Genomic DNA, 13121 nt, shown 5'->3' on the forward strand with positions numbered 1-13121 from the left:
GTACCCCTACACACTGGGCACAGGAGGCCTGCCCTGGCCAGATGAGGACTGCAGAATGTGTGAGCAAGGAGCAAATTCGGGTAATTACAGCTTCATTAATTACCCACCAGGCTGAGTGCCACTCAACAACCAGCCCAGCTGGGAAGATGCCAGTATCCCCATTGGATGGGAGAAAGAACCAAGGCTTCGATATCCTAATAAGTCAGCCTCTTACTCTAGGTCAAACAGTTACTAAGCGAAGGAGCCAGAACATTTTGTTTCTACATGAAGTAAGGCTTATTATTAACATTTTAAAATATAAACAATGCATCAAAAACAGTGTGCTAGGTGGCTTTGCACTTCTCACCAGCTGCCACTGTTTTACCTTCAACTTTTTGCAGGAAAGGAGCTGGAATATTTTAAAGCAAATCTCAGATATCACTTATGTCACCTGTAAATGCATCAGAATATGCATCTTGAACACATGAGGATGATGTATTCATTTCTCTTTCTTAACATAACCATGAGGTCATTATCACAAGACCACTTGGTTTGGGAAATTCCAGCTGGGACCACCACAACTTTATCCTAGGAGGGACGAGGGCAGTACCAGCCTAGTCCTAGTCTCCTTCAATGGTCAAAAGCTCACAAGAGGCCAGGCACGGTGGCTCACACCTGCTCTCCCAGCACTTTAGGAGACCAAAGTGGAATGATTGCTTGAGCTCAAGACCAGCTTGGGCAACAGAGGGAGACCCCATATCTACATGAAATTTAAAATTAAATTTAAAAATTACCCTGGTGTGGTGGCACTCACCTGTGGTCCCAGCTATTTGGGAGGCTGAAGTGGGAGGATTGCTTGAGCCTGGGAGATGGAGGCTGCAATGGGCTGTGATGGCACCACTGCACTCCAGCCTGGGCAACACAACAAGACTCTGTTTCAAAAAAAATTATAAGAGCAGCAGTTCCCAAAGTGAGGTTCCTAGACCCAGTAGAATCCATGTCACTGGGGACCGCATTAGAAAGGCAGATTCTCACGCCCACTCCAGACCCGCTAAGCCAGATACTCCAGCCTTGGACCTGGCAATCCTCATTTGTTTCTGTGTTTTTCCTAATCATGCCTAAACAGGATATGGCAATCTGTGTTTTAACTCACCCTCCAGCTGATCCTGATGCCAACGCCAGTTCAAGAACTGCTGCTCTAGAGAGAAACAGGTGACACAAAGAGATGGCTCCACTCTTGCATTCAGGGTATTCTTTTATGTTTATTTTTTATTTTTTTTTAAACAGAATCTCACTCTGTCACCCAGGCTGGAGTGCAGTCGTGTGATCTCGGCTCACTGCAACCTCCGCTTCCAGGGTTCAAGCTATTCTCATGTCTCAGCCTCCAGAGTAGCCGGGATTACAAGCGCACCAACACACCCGGCTAATTTTTGTATTTTTAGTAGAGATGGGGTTTCGCCATGTTGGCCAGGCTGGTCTCAAACTCCTGACCCCAAGTGATCTGCTCACCTCAGCCTCCTAAAGTGCTGAGATTATAGGCATGAGCCACTATGACCGGCCTCAATCAGTTTATTCTTTGTGCTTGTTCTGGCTTCTTCTCCAAAGGATGCTGAGGACTAGTCCTGAGCAGTCTTGTCCTCCAGTTAGATGCATTGGCCCTGGAGCCCACCGTCAGCAAGTAAGACCTGACTCTTCCTCTCATTACCCAGGTGACCTCTGTGCCTTGGTCTCCTCTTTCATAAAATGTGTGCGAATAATAGCACTTGCTTCACACGCTGCTCATGAGGAGCAAACCAGCTAAGGAATCGGAACTGCTTAGAATGGTTCCTAGTGCATAGAAAGTGTTCGTTAAGGCAAAGATGTCCTGTTCTTACCAAAACGGGGATGTCTGTTACCAAAACGGAGATGGCCAGATCTCTAGGCTGCCATAGGACCCCGGGAGTGAGGTCACAGCAAGTGATTAGGAGTCTGTCGTGCAAGGGAGGGGCTGGGAGAGAACAGAAGGAGACTAGGGGCTTCTTTTACAGCTTTGGGGAGTGCAGGATTAAAGAGGGGCTCAAAGGGTGCCCTCGACCTGAGGGATCCAGGCAAAGCAGGCATCTCCGAGGTGGGGAGGCTGCAGGTGGTGACTTGGCAGGAGGTGGCGAGGACTGAGCTTGGGTTGCCCGGAGCGATGCTCCTGAGATGCCCCACAAGCAACTCCTGGGGACCTGCTTCCCAAAATCCCGGAGAGGACGAGAGGGGGCCCACTAGCTGGAAGAGCCGAAATGCCTCCAGGAGTCTCTAGAAGGCTCTGTCCTCCCCAGGCCCAGTGGGGAGACGAGAGACTCAAGCAATTGAGGAGAGTGGGGTGCCCCAGACACCCGGGAAGGCAGAGGGTCAGGAGGTCAGGGCTGGGTTTTGAGCAAACCCCAGTGCCACCATTGTCCCAGGTTTGATTGTCCCCAAGCCTCAGGAAACCAGTTGTGTACTGTGATTTAAATAGGACATGGGGCTGGGCACAGTGGCTCATGCCTGTAATCCCAGCACTTTGGGAGGCCAAGGCAGGTGGGTCACCTGCAGTCAGGCATTTGAGACCAGCCTGGCCAATATGGTGAAACCCTGTCTCTAATTAAAAAAAAAAAAATTAGCCAGGCATGGTGGCACACACCTGTAATCCCAGCTACTCGAGAGGCTGAGGTAGGAGAATCGCTTGACTCTGGGAGGCAGAGGTTGCAGTGAGCCAAGATCGCACCACTGCACTCCAGCCTGGGGAATAGAGCAAGACTCTGTCTCAAAATAAAAAATAAATAAATAAAAAGGACATGGGCTCTCAAACTCTGTCTAGCAGAGTGATAGACACCTTGTCTCCTTTATACCCATGCACAAGGGAGACACTGAAACCTCCCCAGTTGTCCGTCTTAGCAAAGAAAACTCATAGGCTTTACACCTTGGGAAGGACAGAAATTCCAACTGAATAAGGCAACGAGTTATGAAATGAGACGGCTGATCCAAATGCAGACATTTCAGAGCTTCATGATATGAACTCAGGAGGTTGGTTTGTTTGAGACAAGGTCTCACTCTGTCGCTCAGGCTGGAGTACGGTGGCGTGAGGAAAGCTCACTGCAGCCTCGACCCCCCAGGCTCAGGCGATCCTCCTGCCTCAGCCTGCCAAGTAGCTGGGACTACAGGTTCACATCACCATGCATGGCTAATTTTCTATGTTTTGTAGAGACGGGGGGTCTCGCTGTTTTGCCCAGGCTGGTCTCAAATTCCTGGGCTCCAGTGATCCTTCCGCCCTGGCTTCCTAGGATTACAGGTGTAAGCCACTGCACTCGCTCAAGATATTTTATTTTAAAAAATTTTTATTTTATATTTATATCAGGTAGCCCTGACCACCGAAAAGGCCTAGAAAAAGTAGTCGCCTCAGTAGCCTAACACACAAATTATGGTCTTGAAATGCCATTTCTCATTTGAAACACTAAAATTAAAAAGCACGGTGTCTTGGAGAAATAGCTGACTCCAGGACTGGAAAGGTGCCAGCCAGTGTACAAGACAAGGCTGGATTATCTTATTACACCAGATAGCAAAGAATTATGCCAAAGAACTCAGGGCCAATCTGAAGACATTCCCACCAGCCAAAGCTGTGTGACCGTGTGAGCTTCAATATGAATAATATTTGCAATGGATAGAAATGCACCTATGTTTAAACTCACGAGTTCACAAATGTATTTTTAAAACTTGCATATGTACATGTGATTAAAAAAAGAAAAATAAATAAAAAATATAAAGACTATCTGATCACTTTCAGAGGATGATGAGAAACCAACACATTATCTTGAAAAGTGGCTAATAAAGGGAAGGAATCCAGCAATTATTCTGCCTTTCCTGTACCAATCGGTAACAAAATTGCAGATGAAGAAATGCCTCTCTTTATAGAAGTATTCCAATCAATAAATTTAAAAGCAATGGTGGAGTAGTACAGTTTTGCAATCCCCAATGAGTTAGTGAATCTAGGCTTTCAGCAACAACAAGTACATTATAAAAAGAGACGCTCCCCAGGCATCCTGAGTCTCCTGATGCAGGAGCACAGAACCAAAGCCATCCATCCAGAGGCTGGGCAACCCTCTGGATCCCAATTTGCAGGGAATAGTGAGGACAGAGGGATAGGCAGAACGGCACTGGCAACATGCAACCAGAAAAATCCAGACTGTGGCCAGCCATGGTGGCTCACACTTGTAATCCCAGCACTTTGGGAGGCCAAGGTGGGCGCATCACCTGAGGGTGGGAGTTTGAGACCAGCCTGACCAACATGGGGAAACCCCATCTCTACTAAAAATACAAAATCGGCCGGGCTCGGTGGTACACGCCTGGAATCCCAGCTACTTGGGAGGCTGAGGCAAGAGAATCACTTGAACCCAGGAGGCAGAGGTTGTGGTGAGCAGTGATCGCACCACTGCACTCCAGCTGGGCAACAGAGCGAAACTCCGTCTCGAAAAAAAAAAAAAAATCCAGACTGTAGGAGTGCACAGGTCAAACGGCCAGGATTCTTCCACAGATAAACTGTAAGCAAGAAAGATGGATGGTGTGTTAGACAGAATAATGGCTCCCAAAAGATGTCGATGTCCTAATCCCCAGAACCTGGGAATGTGTCCTCTGCAGGGTAGAAGGGGCTTCACAGGTGCGATTGTGTTGAGGATCCTGAGATGGAGAGAGGAGTCTGGATTAGCCAGGTGGGTCCAATGTCATCACAAGGCTCCTTATAAGGGTTGTGGGTGGGGAGGGTGGGCGGTTAGAGTCAGAGAGGAGAGGGGGTGACAGAAACTGAGTTCAGAAAGATTGGGGGAGGGAGAGAGGGAGGAAGAGAGATTTGAAGATGGAGGAAGGGGCCATGAGCCAAGTATCACAGGCAGCTTCTAGAAGCAGAAAAAGACAAGAAAACAGATTCCCCCCCCTTCAAGTTTCCCGAAGGAACACAGCCCTGCTGACACACCTTGCACGTCGACTTTGGCCCAGTAAGACTGTTTTGGATATCTGACCTCTGAAACTGTAAGACAACCAACTTGTGTTGTTTTAAGCCAGTAAATTTCTAATAATCTGTTACAGCAGCAACGGAAACTAAGACAGATGGGAAACCTATAGGCTAAAGACAAGTAACAGACATGGCAAATTCACAAAACAGGCACAGCCAAACTAGAGTGTGTAGGCAGGCAAGGAAGGGATGAGCATGTGAATGTCACAGTCAGGAGAATGGCCACATTCGGAGGAGGGTGCAGGCTGCGGGGCAGGGAGAGGGCCTGCAGGGAGCTTGCAGGGATGGGGGCAAAGTTCCTCTTTGTCCTGGCTGCTGGCTTCCAGGGTTCATTAAGCTGCACCTTTGTTTGGGGTGTTCCCAATGACTGTTTGATTTTACATTTAACAAGGTAAAAATCGTAATCGTGGCAAGGACAGTTTTAGGGTGTAGAATAGGACCTCTCACTCTCTCTCTCTGCAGCTGTACAAGCAGCAGCAACATTTTCTTCTGATCTGAGATTTCTTGCAGCAGCAGCAGCAGCAGCAACAGCACAGGAATCAGTGCAGAGAGAAAAGAAAGGCCGGTCTTCAGAGCTCATGACTTACATTCTGCAAAGAAGTGGGCAGAGCAGGCTCACCCCAAATGGAATATGGGGTGTGCAATGTTTTGTAAAAGCCCAGCGTAAAAATGTAAAGCCCAGTGTGTCAGATGAGCCAGGCACCCCCTCCACCCCGCACCCATTCATCTCTCCTTGCAGAAGGCTGCCTCCAGGCCGGTGATGCAGGGGCTCATGCCTGTAATCCCTGAACTTTGGGAGGCCGAGGAGGGTGGATCACTTGAGGTCGGGAGTTTGAGACCAGCCTGGCCAACATGGTAAAACCCTATCTTTACTAAAAATACAGAAAATTAGCCAGGCATTGTGGCAGGTGCCTGTAATCCCAGCTACTCGGGAGGCTGAGGCAGGAGAACCACTTGAACCCAGGAGGCGGAGATTGCAGGGAGCCAAGATCACACCACTGCACTCCAGCCTGGGCGACAGAGTTAGACTCCATCTCAAAAAAAAAAAAAAAAAGAAGGCGGCCTCCTGAGGTCATATGAGACCGGGACTCCCTGCCTGAGGGGTGCCTTTCTGGCTGCAGAAGCAGGCCCAGCCCGTGTACCTCATGGCAGACCAGAGGCGGTGCCTGAGGAGCAGCCCTCAACCTGGGAGGGATGGAAGTTGGGGATCAATACCCCAGGCTCCCCACCCCTTGGTAGGGATAACTCTGTGTTCTATACCATCTCACAGACTTCCCCCACAAGACTGAGCTCCTGTTGCCCATAGTGGTGATGGGCTCAGTGATGCTCCCTCTGTGGGGAGCATAATTCATGCCAGGGTTACCTCCCAAATATACCTGCTTGCATTCAAATCTTCCTCTCAGGATTTGCCTCTGGGGAACCCAAAACAAGGCACTAAAAGTATAATAAGATGGGAGGAGATGGTTAATATATATGTATATAAATGTATGTGTGTGTGTATACACATATACATACATATATACACATATACATACATATGCATATATATATATATATATATATATATGTAGAGACAGGGTCTCACTGATCCTCTAAGGTAATCCTCTCACCTTGGCCTCCCAAAGTGCTGGGATGACAGGCATGAGCCACCGCACTCAGCCAGATGATTAATATAGAACACCTAGTCACAGAGAACCTCTGTGGCCTTTACCTGGCTGCTTCTACCGCCACCACCGCCCCATCCCTAGCTCCTCCCACAGTACCTGGCACCTGATGGGCACTTAGTAACTATTTTGCTGGATGGGCAGGTGGATGGATGAAAGACAGTGACCCACCTCCCATTAGAGAAGTTGAGAAAGGCCAGGTGTGGTGGCTCACGTCTATAATCCCACCACTCTGGGAGGCCAAGCCGGGTGGATCACCGAAGGTTAGGAGTTCGAGACCAGCCTGACCAATATGGTGAAACCCCATTTCTATTAAAAAAGCAAAAATTAGCCAGGTGTGGTGGCATGCACCTGTAGTCCCAGCTACTCAGGAGGCTGGGACAGGAGAATCATTCGAACCTGGGAGGCGGAGGTTGCAGTGAGCTGAGATTGAGCCACAGCACTCCAGCCTGGGTGACAGTTTGAGACTCTGTCTCAAAAAAAAAAAAAGAGAAGTTGAGAAAGACAGGTCTTTCCTCTCCCTGCCCCTATGTCCTGACAAGGCTGCTGGCCAGGTGAGGGTGGTGGAGCTTCTGGCTTTCTGGCCACCCTCACCTCAAGTTCCCTTGTTTCCTTCCCAATTTCCAAACCTGAACCTCTGCCCTTCTCCTCTTCATTATGTGAGGTGCTGATCCTTCCACTAAATTCCCTTTTTGGCTTTGCTTAATAGAGCCACAGTCAGTTCTGTTGCTTGTAACCAAGCGATTTCTAACTGATACTGCAACGTGAAGCTCAGCAGGTACTGAATGTTAAATAGAGCATCGAGTGTCCTGACAGCTAAGACACAATTCCAATGTGGAGAAACTCTATCTATCCAGGGCTTCTTTGGGGCCAGGTAATACTCACGTAGCCTTCATCACCATCTGTAAGGTGTGTGTGACCGTTTTAGAAATAAGAGAGGCCAAGGCTCCAGTACATGGCCCAAAGTCCCAAAGCCTGGAGGAAGATCAGCTGGGGTACAGTTCATCACGAGAGAAGAGAGAAACACTTTTTTTGGTTTTTTTTTTTGTTGTTGTTGTTGTTGTTCTATTCAGCCAGATGCAGTGGCTCACGCCTGTAATCCCAGCACTTTGGGAGGCCAAGGCGGGCAGATCACCTGAGGTCAGGAGTTCGAGACCAGTCTGGCCATCATGGTGAAACTCTGCCTCTAGTAAAAATACAAAAATTAGCAGGGCGTGGTGGTGCACACCTGTAGTCCCAGCTACTCAGGAGGCTGAGGCAGGAAAATTGCTTGAACCTGGGAGGAATAGGTTGCAGTGAGCCAAGATCATGCCACTGCACTCCAGCCTGGGCGACACAGCAAGACTGCATCTCAAAAAAAAAAAAAGTTATATCATCTGATGCTGGCCAGGTCCTGAGAAATAAATGGAATTGTATTTTGAAATGAAAACACATTTATGAAACACTTAAAACATTAACAAAATAAAGAAACTAATGCAATAACTTCAGGAGGGTAGAATTTTCGCAGGAGAAGGGGTTGTTTTTGGGCATCCCAGTTCAGCATTCGGGTTCGAGGTCGTAAGCAGCCTTAGGCTGGGAGTTTTCACCTGACCTCGTGTATTCTGGGCCCATTCAGTCCTTAGCAGCCCTGAGTGGGGGGCAGTATTCTCCTTCCATTCCAACTTGTGAGAAATGAGGCCGGGCGTGGTGGCTCATGCCTGTAATCCCAGCACTTTGGGAGGCCGAGGTGGGTGGATCACCTGAGGTCAGGAGTTCGAGACCTGCCTGGCCAACATAGTGAAACCCCGTCTCTACTAAACATACAAAAACTAGCTGGGCATGGTGGTGGGCGCCTGTAATCCCAGCTACTCAGGAAGCTGAGGCAGGAGAATTGCTTGAGCCCAGGAGGCGGAGGTTGCAGTGAGCCAAGATTGCGCCACTGCACTCCAGCCTTGGCGACAAGAGCGAAACTGTCTCAAAAGAAAGAAAAGAAATGAGGCTCAGGGAGTGAGGCAATTTGTCAAGAACTCCCAGAAGTCACAGGTAAAATAAGCATTGACCCAGAGTGAATTTAGTTTTCTAAATGTCCACACCTACCCTCTGTTGAAAGGGTTCCCACCCTGTGTTCTCCCCCACCTGACTTGGCCCCAAGGACCCATGGAGGGGCCTGAAGCTCCTGGGCTCTGGTGAACAGCTCTCAGTGGCGGGACTCCCATGTGGGCACCAAGGACCCCCTCCCCAGGCAGGCCCCAGCAGTGCACCCATGGGCACTCACAACCCCCTTCAGTGTCTTTGTGCAGGTTGGAGAAGGGGGCCCCATCTTCTGCCATCAGCATATGCAAATCACAACCGTGTCAGTGGCACTCCCTAGAGATCCACCAACCTGCCGAAGCACACCTGGGCCCCGCTGGATCTATCCAGCACTTCCTTGGAGCCAGGCAATACTTGTGTAGCCTTCATGACCGCCTGTAAGGTACGTGTAACTGACCCGTTTTAGAGATGAAAGAGGCCAAGGTTCTGAGGGTAAGATATATGGCTCAAGGTCCCAAAGCATAGAAGGGATCAAACTAGGGCCCTGGAGTTCAGCCCCACACTAAAGCTTTCCCATGGGAGGGTGTGACTCAAGACCCTTGTCGCAGGACAGGCAGAGGGCCACCTCCAAAGGCGTTGCCTGCAGAGCTGGGCCAGGAGCAAGCTTGCTGCAATTCCCAGCCCTCATTTCAGCATCAATCAGGAACCCCGAATGTTATGCAATCATTGCTGCTCTCCTAGGCAGCATGTCTCCACCCCCTTCTCCTGCCAGGACTCTGTTCAATCTTTAGCGCCGGCTCTGAATCACCTCTTTGGAAGCCTTCCTTGAGCCTCACCTACAGGTTCCCTTCGTGTCCCCACTGTGCCTGCACATGGTGTCATCATAACATGTACCATGTGGTTTTGCACCTCCTCTGGATTGAGAGCTCTTAGAGGGCAGAGACCCTAAGTCATCTCTCTGCTTGACGTCTAGCGTGGCACAGGCAAACAGTAGGTACTCAGTCCATGACTTTTGAGTCAGTGAGTGATCAGAGGGATGAGGTTGAGTCTCCTTCCTAAGTAGGCTGAGAGCTTCCAGGGAGGGACCTGAGAGTCATAATCGCCCTCATCTGTCCTGATCCCCAGCCTTCCTCCATGCCTAGCAGTAGGGGCTGGTCAAAATAAGTTTGTGGTTGGGTGGGTGGATGGGTGGGTGGGTGGGTGGAGGAGTGGAGGGGAGGGTGGATGGGTGAGTGGGTGGGTGGATGAATGGATGGATGGATGGATGGATGGGTGGATGGGTGGACGGGTGGGTAGGTGGATGGATGAATGGATGGGTGGGTGGCTGGATGGATGGGTGGATAGGTGGGTGGGTAGGTGGATGGATGAATGGATGGGTAGGTGGGTGGATGGATGGATGGGTGGATGGATGGGTGTATGGGTGTGTGGATGGGTGGGTGGGTAGGTAGATGGATGAATGGATGGGTGGGTGGGTGGATGGATGAATGGGTGGATGGATGGGTGGATGAATGGGTGGATGAATGGGTGGGTGGATGGGTGGGTGGATGGGTGGATGAATGGGTGGGTGGATGGGTGGATGAATGGGTGGGTGGATGGGTGGGTGGATGGGTGGATGGATGGGTGGATGAATGGGTGGATGGATGGGTGGATGAATGGGTGGATGGATGGGTGGATGGGTGGATGGGTGGATGGGTGGGTGGGTAGGTGGATGGATGAATGGATGGGTGGGTGGGTGGATGGATGGATGGGTGGATGGGTGGGTGGATGGATGGGTGGGTAGGTAGTTGGATGAATGGATGGGTGGGTGGCTGGATGGATGGATGGGTGGATGGATGGGTGGATGGGTGGGTGGGTAGGTGGATGGATGAATGGATGGATGGGTGGGTACACAGGTGGGTGGGCGGGTGGTCTAGCTGGAGGCAGTGCAGCATGATAGCAGTGCAGGTTCTGGCATCTGACTCCTGGGCATCTGACTCTAGGAACACAGAACCTGGCTTTTCCTGTTCTCTTAGCTGTGTGGCTGTGATCAACAGACTCAACCACCCTGTGTCTCGGATTGTGTCTCGGGTCAGGTTCTGCAGAAGCGGATCCCGAGACAAAGACTCACATGTGGGTGATTTCCCCCCCACCCACCGAGAGAGTTTTACTCTCTCACCCAGGCTGAGTACAGTGGCACAGTCACAGCTCACTGTAGCCTGGAATTACCGGGCTCAGGCAATCCTCCTGCCTTAGCCCCCTGAGTAGCTGGGACCGCAGGAGCACACCACCACACCTGGCTTATTTTAAAATTATTTGTAGGATGGGCTCTCCCTAGGCATGTCTCGAACTCCTGGGCTCAAGCGATTCTCCCGCCTCGGCTTCTCAAAGTGCTGGGATTACATGTGTGAGCCACCATCCCAGGCCACATGCCAGTGATTTATGAAGGAAGTGCCGCAACAGAAACCGGCAAGGGAGTGCAGGAACACAGTGTGGATGGGTGCAGTTTTAGGCCAAGTCCCAGGCCTGGCCTCACCCCACTGGGAGCTGTGAAGGGCGAGTTATGACTCTGCCTTGTCGCACCAAAAGCTAGAACCTCCTGCCTCACACTAGCCAGTTGCCTGGGGGTGAGAACATTTCCAGGCACTTCCAGTCTTGCACATCCAGGCAAAGCAGCCCAGGAGCCCAGACCTGGCCTTCAAAATCTGTAGGTGCTGGGGGTTATTGAGGAAGCCTCAACACTGAGGGAGGGGGGCACCACATGGGGAAAAAGAGGTCTGAGGGGATCTGGGTGGGTACCACATTGTTGGCTACAATTTCCCCTTCTGCAAAATGGGGTTGCTGAGCGCAAGCAAATTGTTACAAGGATGAAGTGAGGGCAAAATCTGAGCACAGGGCCTGGGGGCAGGTCAGCGGTATCACTTGCTCACACTGGACTATTCTTATCCTCCCACAAGCTCCTCTGGCTCTCATTAAATATTTGTTGAATGAATTAACCAGCTTTCCTACTGGTTTAACTGGGTTCATGGGGCCCACCCCTGTACCGCCCAAACTGTTGATCAAAAGTCCCTTTGTGTCCAGGCTGGCTGGTAAAAATGACAGGCAGACCCAATGCAAAGAGCCAGCTGCGGCATCTAGTCCCATCGCCCTGGGGGCTCCCCAGGCTTCCTGGGGTGGGCGCCTGAATGTAGTCATTGTCCCTGGGTTTTGGCTCCCTTCAGGTTCACTGGGGCCAAGGCACTCTGCTGCCTCGGGCTGGGGCTCTCTTGTTCATTCAACACAACAAACATTCCATTCAAGCCCCTACTATGTACCAGACACACTTCCAGGTGCTGGGAATAAAGCAGGAAAGATAACAGACCTCAGAGAGCTGGCAGTCCAGGGGGCACGGGCAAAAAGCAAACAGACCAACTCGGTGGTAGAAGGGCTTTGGGGGAAAATAAAGCCGAGTAAGGAATGGAGAGGGACAGAGGTGTGTTTATCTTTGTATTTTCAAATAATTACAGATTCCCAGGATGTGGTCCAGGGTACTCTTCACTCGGCTTCTTCCCATGGTTACATCTTACATAACCACAGTGCCAAATCTAAGCCAGGAAACGGGCACAGCTACAATGTGAGCACAGCAGTCCCTTGGTATCCACGGTGATTGGTTCCAGGACCCTGTCTCCCAGGATGGCAAAATCCCAGGGTGCTCAAGTCCCCCAGTCAGCCCTCCCAGTATCTGCAGGCTCCTCAGAAACCTCGGATGCAGGGAGGGCCACTGTGTATGGTTTCTTAATCATTTTATCACTGCACAGATTCATGTGACCACCAGTAGAGCTAGGGAAGAGAACGATTCCATCACGCCTAGGTCTGCCTTGCACAACCTTTGTGGTCACATCCACACCATCCCTAACCCCAGCATCCACTCATCTGTTCTCCTTGTCTATAATCTTGTCATTTCAAGCATGGTATATAAGTAGAATCACATGGTATGTGACCTTTTGAGATCTGAATATATTCTTCACCGGATTCCCCAGGTCTGTGTGTTCTCTCTCCCCCTCCCTTTTCCTCTCCTCTTCCCTCTCCTTTACCCTGAAAATCTTCAGGGTGCATTTTCAAAAAAAACAGGGACATTCTCTTACATAACTAGAGTCCAGTGATCAAAATCAGGAAGTTCACACCAGACAATACAATTCTCTACAGACCTTATCCAAATTCACCAAATGTCCCTCTGATGTCCTTTGCAGCAAAAGAGAAAGACCTTTTTTCCCCCAATCCAGGATCTGACCCAAAATTGCAAGTTGCATTTGATTGTCATCAGGGAGCCCTTTAGTCTCCTTTTTTATTTATTTTTATTTTTATTTATTTACTTTTTGAGACAGAGTGTTGCTCTTGTTGCCCAGGCTGGAGTGCAATGGTGTGATCTCAGCTCACCACAACTGCCGCCTCCCGACTTCAAGCGATTCTCCTGCCTCAGCCTCCTGAGTAGCTGGGATTAC

Source organism: Pongo pygmaeus, chromosome 18 (genome assembly GCF_028885625.2).
Source record: "Pongo pygmaeus isolate AG05252 chromosome 18, NHGRI_mPonPyg2-v2.0_pri, whole genome shotgun sequence".
Taxonomy (NCBI): Eukaryota; Metazoa; Chordata; class Mammalia; order Primates; family Hominidae; genus Pongo; species Pongo pygmaeus.